Source organism: Mirounga leonina, unplaced genomic scaffold, assembly GCF_011800145.1.
Source record: "Mirounga leonina isolate KUSES-001 unplaced genomic scaffold, KU_Mleo_1.0 Mir_418, whole genome shotgun sequence".
Taxonomy (NCBI): Eukaryota; Metazoa; Chordata; class Mammalia; order Carnivora; family Phocidae; genus Mirounga; species Mirounga leonina.
Genome location: NW_023270739.1, coordinates 1,304,072 through 1,314,361, shown reverse-complemented (window position 1 = coordinate 1,314,361; position 10,290 = coordinate 1,304,072). Strand labels below are relative to the sequence as shown.

Genomic DNA, 10,290 nt, shown 5'->3' with positions numbered 1-10,290 from the left:
AAGGGGCATCTCATGAGAATACAACGTGATCAGTGCTTCTAATTCAGCCTGGGAGTTCCGAAAGGCTCCACAAAGCACACATCTGAGCAAGGTTTTCAAAGAGGTCTAATCAGGAGAAGAAACGGTAATCCAGGAAGAACCTCCAGCAAGGACTGAGATTTTAAAAGGCAGATGTAGCTGTTGAACAGAGAGGCCAGAGGGTGCAGAAGGCATGGCAGGGAGCATTGGGAGAGGAGACTGAACAGATGCACTGGGGACAAGATGTGAAGGTCCCCGAGTGCCAAGACCAAAGAACCTACCTTTCAATATAAGAAGGTATCAATCAACATATTCATTTACTAGGACTGTCAGAATAAAATACTACAGACTGGGTATCTTAACAGAAATTTATTTTCTCACTCTAGAGGCAAGAAATTTGAAATCAAGGTGTCAGCAAGGTTGGTTTCCTCTGAGGCCTCGCTCTGTAGCTTGCAGATGGCTGCCTTCTCCCTGTGTCCTCACGTGGTCATCCCTCTGTATATGCATCTGTGACCAAATCTCTTCTTGTAAAGATGGCGTTCATATTGGATTAGGGCCCACCCTCATGACCTCATTTTAATTTAATTACCTCTTTAAAGATGCTATGTCCAAATGTGGCCGCATTTTGAGTTATGGGGGTTACTATTTCAATACATGAATGGTCGGGGGGGGGGGGGGGACACATCAGTCCAGAACAAACAAGTAGCACAGGAAGAACACAAGTGAGTTTAGGACATCGCCTGCTAGAGGACCGATTCCTTTTATGCCATTTGTTCACTTTCCCCCAAGTGGACTCCCAGGTTTTGAAAGATTTCATTTGCCAACCTATGCTTACTAACTTATAAATTCTTCATTTATAAAAATCAAAGACAGTGAGTCCGTCAGATCTGAGCAGCAGGCCACATTGAGAACTACCATACTGAGCTAATAACATCTCAAGCAAGAGGGAAATTCGACATTTAAGTTAACCTATGAAGACTTGTTGTGGGGTGTGCATGTGTGGCTAGAGACAGACTTTCTGGAGTGTAAGGAGTGCTGAAGTGTGTGCTTCTGCACACACAGATGCCCGGAGTATGTCTCCGTCATAGCACTTAGTATAGAGTATTGCAATTCTGTGGTTATGTGACTGCATCCCCCTCTAGATTCTGAATCCCTGCCAACAGGGACCCTGTCTCACTCATTTTACAACCTCAGCAATGCCCCTGATTGTCTTAAATGGATTAAACCCATTATCACATCTTTAAGACCTCTGGAGAGCACAAGACCACAAGTTGGAAACCACTGGTCTAGGATCTTAAATGTACATGGAACACTCTACATTCATATGTTCTTACCTCCCCACCCCCCATACACACTCTCACTTTAAATTCCAACACACCACAGATAAAGATGCCATGGAGTATGGTGTTGATAGTGCTGTGGGATTCTGAGCAGGGGCGGACCAAAAGCTGGGGCACTCGAGGGGCAGGAGGCTGAGTGGCTCAATTGGTTGGGCATATGACCCTTGATTTCCGCTCAGGTCATGATCTCGGGGTTGTGGAATCAATCCCCAAGCCCTGCATTGGGCTCTGTGCTCAGTGGGGAGTCCCCTTGAGATTCTCTCTCTCCCTCTAATCTCTATCTCCTCCCCCCCCCCAGGCTCTTTCTCTCTCTCTCAAATAAATAAATAAATCTTAAAAAAAAAAAAAAAACTGGGACACTCAGGAAAGGCAGGAGAAGGTGAGATGGGCTTTGACAGATAAAGCAGAATTTGGAGTAAGAAAAGAAGTGGGGGACACATTCAGGTGAGGAAATAAGAGAAAATTCAGGGATGGAAAGATGTATGGTTTTCAGCAGGTAAAAAAATTTTTTACAAGTCTATCCTTATTTGTAAAAAATAATATGCTAATTTGGTTTTTTTTTTTAAGATTTTATTTATTTGAGAGAGAGAGAGAGAGAGAAACAGCATGAGAGGGAATAGGGTCAGAGGGAGAAGCAGGCTCCCGCTGAGCCGGGAGCCTGATGCGGGAACTCCAACCCAGGACTCCGGGATCATGACCTGAGCCAAAGGCAGTCGCTTAACCAACTGAGCCACCCAGGCACCCAGCTAATTTGATTTTTAAAATCAAGGTTCATTTAGTGATAATGTACATTTTATAACAGTAGTAAAATTTTTAAATCAAAGTTAGATATACAGAGAAAATTTACAAATGATAAGGGTACAGCTAAATGAATTATCAGAAAGGAAAAATATCCACACAACCCCTTCTGAGATCAAAAAATAGCACATTATTCTCTATCTCCTTTTGCATTTTTGAATATTAATCCACAGGATGTATTAGAAATATAAACACAAATGAGAAAGAAACAAATACCTAGTAGGGGGACATGTTCTGTCTCCTGGGTCCATCGTAGTAGGTTGAACAATGGCCACCCAAAGATAGTAAGTTTTAATCCCAGGAACTTGTAACTGTTACTCTATTTGGAAAAGAGGACCCAGGCACATCTTTTGAGGGCCACCATTCAACCTACTACAGCACTGAAAGAGATATATTCATGTTAGTCTGTCACCAAAACCATCCATGGGCAAGTTACTAACACAAGTTTACACCTGCCAAGTTGAGGGCCAGATCTTGGGACACTGGTGGTAGCCTTCTGCCCTGATGTGAAAATGCTGGCGTTCGGGAGCAAACAGTAAAGAAAAAATTCTTGAGATGTCTTTGGTGCAAAAAGGTGGTTTTATTAAAGCACACAAGGACAGGACCCGTGGGCAGGGGGAGCTGCACTGGGGTCCTGAGGAGTGGCTAATCATCTGCTTCCAAGTTGGGAGGGGGTTAGGGATAGTGTAAGTCTCTAAGGAATTTGGAAGCAAGGTTTCCAGGACCTTGAGGGGCTAACTGTTGTTAGGAAAAGGTCATTTACTACTGTCTAGTAAAACCTTAGTCATGAGACCCTTCCGATGTTTATCGGTGGGTCATATGCTTGGGGGATGATTGCTAACATGTATCTTCGGGGGGATAAAGATAAAGGAAGATTCCAAAGGAAATTTTATGTTAAAGTAGACTTACAGGATCCTGGAGGTTGGGAGGTTGGGTTAAGGTAAAGTTGCCTTTTGCCCTTAGCGAAGTATTAACATTGAGGCAGCTAAGTTCCTAGAGGAAGGTCACTCTGCCTGTCTCAAGGACTTGTCAGTAGGCTGTAAGTTGTAAGGAAGTTTAATTCTTTTTCTTTTGCCTTTGTTCTCCATGTCATGCCCCACCATGAACCATCCCTGTCACCTCTTTCAATCAAAATATTTCCATTTTACAGATAAATAAACTGAGCTTCAAAGGGTGTGAGTACAGCTGCAGGTCGCACATGGTGAGAATAGAACTGGATTCGGACTCTGGTGTGATCATGGAACTCTACCCTCTCAACTCTATCCCACTGCCTCCTTCACTTCCTCCAGGACCATTTCAAAGTCCCTCACTGTGGAGTCATACAGACTGGCACAGAATAAACACATGATGAGGCTTGCCTCGAATCTGTGAAAAAATCTGTCTATCCTCTTGAGTTTTCTCTTCTCTTCTCTGTCTGAGCCTCCTTGAGCCCTTCAGCCTTCACTGAGATTGCAGGGTCTGTACCCTTGCCCTTTCAGTCACATCCTCTAAGTCTGCTGCATCGTGTCCGTGCGACTCTTTGGAGAAGGCTTCCCAGAACTGACACTTGTAAGAACTTTTATTGAGTGCTCATGCGCCAGGCTCTACTCTCAGCACTACAATCATGTAACTTCAAGGTAAGCTCAACCACCCCATTAGACAGATTACCATAATTATTCCCCATTCTGGAAATGAGGAAACAGACATGGAAATTAAATACCTGCTCAAGGCCAGAACTATGAAATGAAAGCTGCTATTAAACTGTAGGCAGCCTGTCTCCAGAGCCCTGCGTTCTTAACCTCTACCCTCTATGCTGCCTCTCCCCAAGCCTACTCAGAGTAGGAAGAGACCACCTCCGCTGTTTCAAACATTATACTCCAACTAACACAACCTAAGATCACATGGCAGTTACACCGCGTATGGGCATTTGTACATTGCTAAACGCATGTGCACCTGTCCCTCTCTTCTTCCTGACCAAAAGAGTCCCCTAAAGCCACAGACCTGGAGAAAAAGTATGTGGCAGGGGCGGCAGGTAAGGGGTAGACAGGCAGAAAGGAGGCTAGAATAAGAGAGGGCCAGACACAAAAGCAGATAAGGGATCCAAGGGTAAAGCAGCAAGCAGGTGGACGTGGAGGAGCAGTGTCACCAGCTGCAGGAAGACTGTGGGCTGGTTTAGGACAGATCTCACAAATACCGTGTTTGCATTACATTATTCCTAAGAGTCCACAAAGGCAGGCCAGACACTATCCTCCCAGCATCTGGAAAAGCACCTGCACACAGTAAATCCTTTAGACGTGGAGGGGAATGGAAGAACAAGTTGGGTCTCTTCAAAGATATGGTGGATCTGCTCTTGTGCAGTCTCTCCAGCTTCGTCTCGAAGACCCATACACCTTAATTACTTCACCGTCCCATCGCCAGCCCTGCCCCCTTTCCACTCACACAAAATCCACTGTGGCCACTCAGCCTCAATGCTGTGAACGTGCCCTTGATGGCTTCTGCCCACGGGGATCTCTTGCTTCGGAACTCACAACAATTTTTGCCTCTGCCACCATTGGGCCGCGACATCTCCCGATGTTTTCTTTCATTATTTAATTGTCAGCTAATTTCATTCCCACAAAAACAATACAATATGCTACTTCATATAATTCACAGTATTTTGAGCAGGTTTTTAAACATACTTTATACTGCTACTGTTTTCTCAGTGACTGTAAAGCCTCAAGAGAAAACAAATAAGAGCTCTAGAAAATTCAGCAGTTTGTTTTAATCCTTTTGCACTGATGCCTGAGACATGAAAAATACAAAAACATAAGATGTGAAATGTTGGGAGTGCCCAATGCAGTGGAATCTCTAGGACAAAATAGGTCAGGCACTGCTCAGTGTTGAGAGAATCCAGCTAAATCTCAGTTTAATAATTAATTTTTTTGTTATGAAGCCAAATGTGTTGATATTGACAAAGGTCTAATCTGGAATCTGTAAAGGGGAATAGGGAGTCCCTGACCCTTGGGCAGTGTTTGAAAAGCCTATGGAAATCATAAATCTAACAATAAAACTACTCCAGCTAAAACATCACAGTTCTTCACTTTTAGCTGGAACTATAAGAACTTGGTGCAATTATATTAGTTACGGTGTGGAAGCCAAAACCTCTGAACGTTAGTTATGCTTGTGATTAGTAAAGGCAAACTGAATTATCATTTCATAACTAAAATCTTTTAAAACAAGAATCCCATTAGGAAAAATAATGTAAAACCTTTCATAGTGTTTGTGGTGGGGAGGGGCAAAAGCTCCAGGGAATTTAAAAACAGGGGCTATCGTCTTAATAACAATGACCCATTTATTAAGCCCTTTCTGTGTGCTGTACACTCGTGCTCTCATTTAATCCTACCACCTTATGAAGGTGCTATTTTTACCTTCAATTTACAGATGAGGAAACTGAGCTCAAAGAGTTCAATAGCTTGTCCAAGGCCATCCAGCTGGCAAGTGGCATGTTCAAGAATCAAACTCCAATTAATTCCAGAGCTTATGTGCTTCATCGCCCTATTATATTATTTCATTCATCCCCCTTTCCTCTCTCAGTTTGGATAACCTCTGCCTTCCCAACAACTAAAGGAGGAGGACTTTCCCCTAGGTTCAAGCTCAGGTGGGAAGCAGCATGGGAGGAAACGAGACTCTTGGGGGGGTGCCTGTTGTAGACACATCGTGGCCTGGATTTCCGGATCTCAGACTAGTCTGGGGAAATGTGTATCTTCCCAAGACCTCTTGAGTTTTGGGGCACAACAATTTAAGAATTCCATGTTCTGTGGTCTGGTGATAATGACCCGAAATTCTTCATTCTGCTGCCTGTAGTACCTACCTTCTCATGACTGTGGATGTCATTATATCAATACTGCAAGGGACCCACATGGAGAACTGGAGAACAGGATGACAAAAGCAGCATGTGACATTCTTTTCAGCACTGCCTGGTATCTACCCTTTTGTGCCAACCTTTTTTCTTTAGATAAAAGATACTCTAGGACAGGGCACAGATTCTCCTCAACAGATGACGCACAATAAAGAGAAAAGCGCCAAGTGTATTTCTAGACTTAAAGAGGTCACTCCAGATACAAAGGAGGTGGCGGCTTCTACGAGTTGGTAACTCTGGCAGTCCGATTCCATGCCTGCAGTCCCACTGCAGGGCTGACGGTACAACCTCTCCTGTTCTAATTCCTTAACATTAGGAGCAAGTGCTCCTGTAGGCTTCCCATGGTTCCGTGCTTTCTGGGAATCCTAATAGAGAATGATGCCAATCTCAAAGTTCAAGCCTACCTGAACCAAAGGCCCGGACGCAGCTGGAATTCGACAGATTTTATCTTGCAATTTTCTTCACCAGGTTCAACTAGGCTTGAATTATCCAAGACATTCATGACTTGATCACAGTGGCAAAGCTGGCCCAATGGTGGTTCCTGTCAGCGGGTGGAACTCTAGTGGGAAAAGGGCAAGATGACATCGCCGTGAACTCATCCTGAATTAGGTAAAGTAGGTAAACCAGCATCTCTGGGTACTGATTTACTGAACATAAGGAAGAAAATGATCCAGCTTGGGCAACCATAAAAATCCTCAGAGGTTAAGCAAAGTGAAAGGGATTTTTGAAAGGTCGATTTCAGAAATACTGTCTCACACCTTTGGAGAACTATTTCGTAAATTTTACAAAGAGCTTCACTAAATACACAGCCACATTCAATGGAGGAAGAGAGCTCAGCATGCAAACTGCCTCTATTCTCCTGAGTTACAGACAGTTTAAAACTATCATTTCAGTTAGCACTGAATTCCACCATATAACGTGCAAGTCAGCTACAGAGCTATTATACACATAAATCTTTTATTTGTATTAGAAAGGCATCAATCACCTCATGCTATAATATGTAAATAAGAAGTAAATGTACTACTTCGCTTAGCCTCACAAGATAAATGTTGTATTATTGCAAGAACAGAAGTTGTGATTTTAACTAGCCACATTTCAATGATAAATACAGTTGACCCTTGAACAACATGGGAGTTAGGGTCACCGGCACTGCCCACCCCACCAGCCAAAATTCCAAGTATAACTTTTGACTCCCCGAAAACTTAACTACTAATAGCCTACTGTTAATTAGAAGTCTTACTGAAAACATAAACAATGAACATATCTTGTATGTTATATGCATTATACACTGTACTTTTACAATAAAGTGAGCTAGAGAAAAGGTTAACAAAATCATCAGGAAAATACATTTACAATACTATACTGCATGTATTGAAAAAATCCACATATAAGTGGACTCACACAGTTCAAGCCTGTGTTGTTCAAGGGTCAACTGCATATACGTGAAAGGCTACCATGACTTACCTATCCGTGCCCCTTACATGGTTAACAACCTAAATATTATATAGCAAGTAATCTGGAATTTATACTTTGGTGTTAAAAAAAAAAATTACCGCTCAATTTATAAGAAGGCACTAGAAACATTTTGGAATGAATGAGCTTCACACAGAGAGAACCAAATATGGGGATTCACAAGCTATTGGTCAGAAGGGAGCTCAGGAAAAGTCTGGGATAATATTTCTCTCTCTCAGTGAAGAAAAAGAAGGGTTCGTTCTTCTGGTAATGAGTTGGGTGCCTATAACGTACTATGGATGGTGAAGCCAGAGGTGAGACTGGGGGTTGGGAGGGAGAACAGGAAGGAAGGTGGCTGGAAAGGTTTAAGTGATGAGAGTTCACAACAGTCACTGTGAAGTATGGAAAGCTGACCTGGGGCAGATGGAAGAGTGGCCACCTGGGGCTCGGCACCAAACAGCTGCGGAGTCCCCAACAGTAGGCATCCACTGGTTGTGGGAAGGGACCCTGGGCTGGAAGCGAGACCCAGGCTCTGGCACTAACCAGATGGATGGCTGTGACAAGTCACACATCATCCAGAAGGGCTTGTCCTCTAAGTTCTCTTTTTACTGATAAAAACAAAACCACTAAAGAGCATGCCATTAGGGCGCCTGGGTGGCTCAGTTGGTTGAGCGACTGCCTTCGGCTCAGGTCATGATCCTGGAGTCCCGGGATCGAGTCCCGCGTCGGGCTCCCAGCTCGGCGGGGAGCCTGCTTCTCCCTCTGACCCTATCCCCTCTCATGCTGTTTCTCTCTCTCTCTCTCAAATAAATAAATAAAATCTTTAAAGAAGGAAAAAAAAAAGAGCATGCCATTAAAGACCATGCAATAACACATGGTTCCTGGCTACATACACAGAGTTCGCATTATTCCATCCCCTTCACAAGGACAATGCGAAAGACAGACAACTACTCAGCCAGTTCCCTGGCTGGATACTCCTTTTCCTGTCTATCCTCAGGGAAACAAAGCAAACAAACTCCTGGCCACACCTACGTTCTGGATTCTTGTCTTGGGGGACGTCCCCATCACAGCAGGCAATACACCCGGCTTTATTTTAAATGTCCGACGCGGGCGCCACCTGTTTTTAACCCTTACACGTGCAGCTGGGCCCTCAGCACAGTGGTCCAAGGATGGGCTTTTCGGGACGGCTCCTACACACGTGAGATTACATGCACACTGGTTTTCCACACGCATGGAGCACAAACCTTGCTGAGATTTTCAGATCCTCGATGTCCACGACCCCCTCCCCCCACCCCATTGCTCTAACAACGTTCCTCTCCCGGAGCAAGCTTCCTCAGCAGCTCCTCCTGGGCCCGATTCCCTCAGCCCCGCGGCCGACGGTCTCGCGCACCGCTGGGCCCGGGCAGGGGCCCACCGCCGCATCGCGCCGTGCGGCGGGGCCGCTCACTGCCCGGCACGAAGCCCTAACCCCTCGCACCCGCGGCGCTACGCTGCGGTTCTCCAACGAAGGCACGAGAACACACGCATCAGTTCCGCGCTGGACGGCGCGTCTGCGGACCTCCTCTTCGTGGATCCCAACTAGAGGCGCCGTTCTGAACACGCTCCTCCGCCTCTACCGCGCCCACTGCGCAAAGCAACTACAAGCGGGACGTCCGGTGGGTCCGTCTGTCCACCTGCACGACTGAGGCCCGTCCTCGGCGCTCCGCAGTCCCAGGCCGCCCTGCCCTCGGCGGCCGGGCACGTCGTGGGCCATCCGGGCAGGGTCGCGCGGGGGGAGGGGGCAGCTCTTGGGGACAGGTTGGCGACGCCGAGCATCCCACGTCACTCACGTTTCCCGACCACCGCCGGTCTCTTCCCAGTGCCTCGCACGTAGCCCCGGCCACGCTCACTGGCCGAGCGTGCCGTCACTAACGCTTCGCACACCCGCTTCGCCCAGCACCAGCGACCCGCGCCGCACCGTCTCCTCGCACGCGCCCGGCCGCCGACACGTGACCACCGCGCGCAAACTCCCGCCGCGGGCGCCGGCTTCCCTGCGGAGGCCCGCGCGCGCGCGAGTGCACGCATGCGCGCGCATGCGCGTGACGGGCGCGCTCGTCCCGGCGACGGTTTCCAGGCAGCCATGCGCCTGCGCTACGTGACGCTCCACCGCCCGCGGAGGGAGGTACTGCTCGCCAAGGCTCCGGCGCGCTTGCGCAGTAGCTGGACGCGGGCGTTTCTTTCCTCCCTTTTTATAGAGTTGGTTTGGGTGGGGGGGGGAGCGTAGATTGGAGTTATAAAATGGCGGCTTGGGGTGCTTTCGGCGCTGTTCCTCCGGCGGTCTCTGGTTGAGCCCGCTGCTCTCCGTCACTGCCGAACGCAGAGAGGCGAGGCCCCTGGAGGACATGGTGTTGGAGACCCAAGGCCTGCTGACCACCAAGTTCCTCGAGAATCTCGGCGCAGCGGAAGCGACCAGGCGCGCTCAGCCCAGCGAGCAGCGGCCGCTTCACACGCGAGGCCCGCGGCTGCAACATCGCACCTGCTCGCGGTCGCTCCCCCGGCTTCCGCCGCACCCACAGCCCAGCGAGTGCCGCGGCGGGCGCCCGGGAGGTGAGAGGCGGGCGGGCAGCGTGGCAGGAGAAGGGGCCGATCCCGGGGAGGGGCGCCGGGTCCCGGCACGCGATTGGGCCTGGAAGGGGGAGCCCGGCTGCGGGGCCCAGGCTTGGGGAGGAGGAACCCGGGGTCGGGCAGGGTACGGTACCTGGGCCTGAAAGGGGGAGCCTGGGCTGGAGGAGCCGGGGTCAGGGTGCGCGACTCGAGCCTGGAAGG

At 48.0% G+C, this 10,290-nt stretch overlaps 1 protein-coding gene and 1 long non-coding RNA gene across 3 annotated transcripts in view; one reads left to right on the top strand and one right to left on the bottom strand.

Moving 5' to 3' along the window:
* Window positions 1–3,435: 3,435 nt before the first annotated feature.
* LOC117998578 lies at window positions 3,436–7,373 on the bottom strand. The gene is made up of 2 exons (XR_004676035.1): window positions 6,438–7,373; window positions 3,436–6,041 (listed from the first exon to the last, which is right to left on the bottom strand). It is a non-coding gene; the product is annotated as an uncharacterized LOC117998578 (long non-coding RNA).
* Window positions 7,374–9,928: 2,555 nt separating this feature from the next.
* The window catches only part of NUP50 (nucleoporin 50), a 19,797-nt gene continuing 19,435 nt past the window's right edge, over window positions 9,929–10,290 (top strand). For both annotated transcript variants that reach the window (XM_034987322.1, XM_034987321.1), the window contains exon 1: window positions 9,929–10,071. The gene's annotated coding sequence lies outside the window, so the exon portion shown is untranslated. The remainder of the gene's footprint in view (window positions 10,072–10,290) is intronic.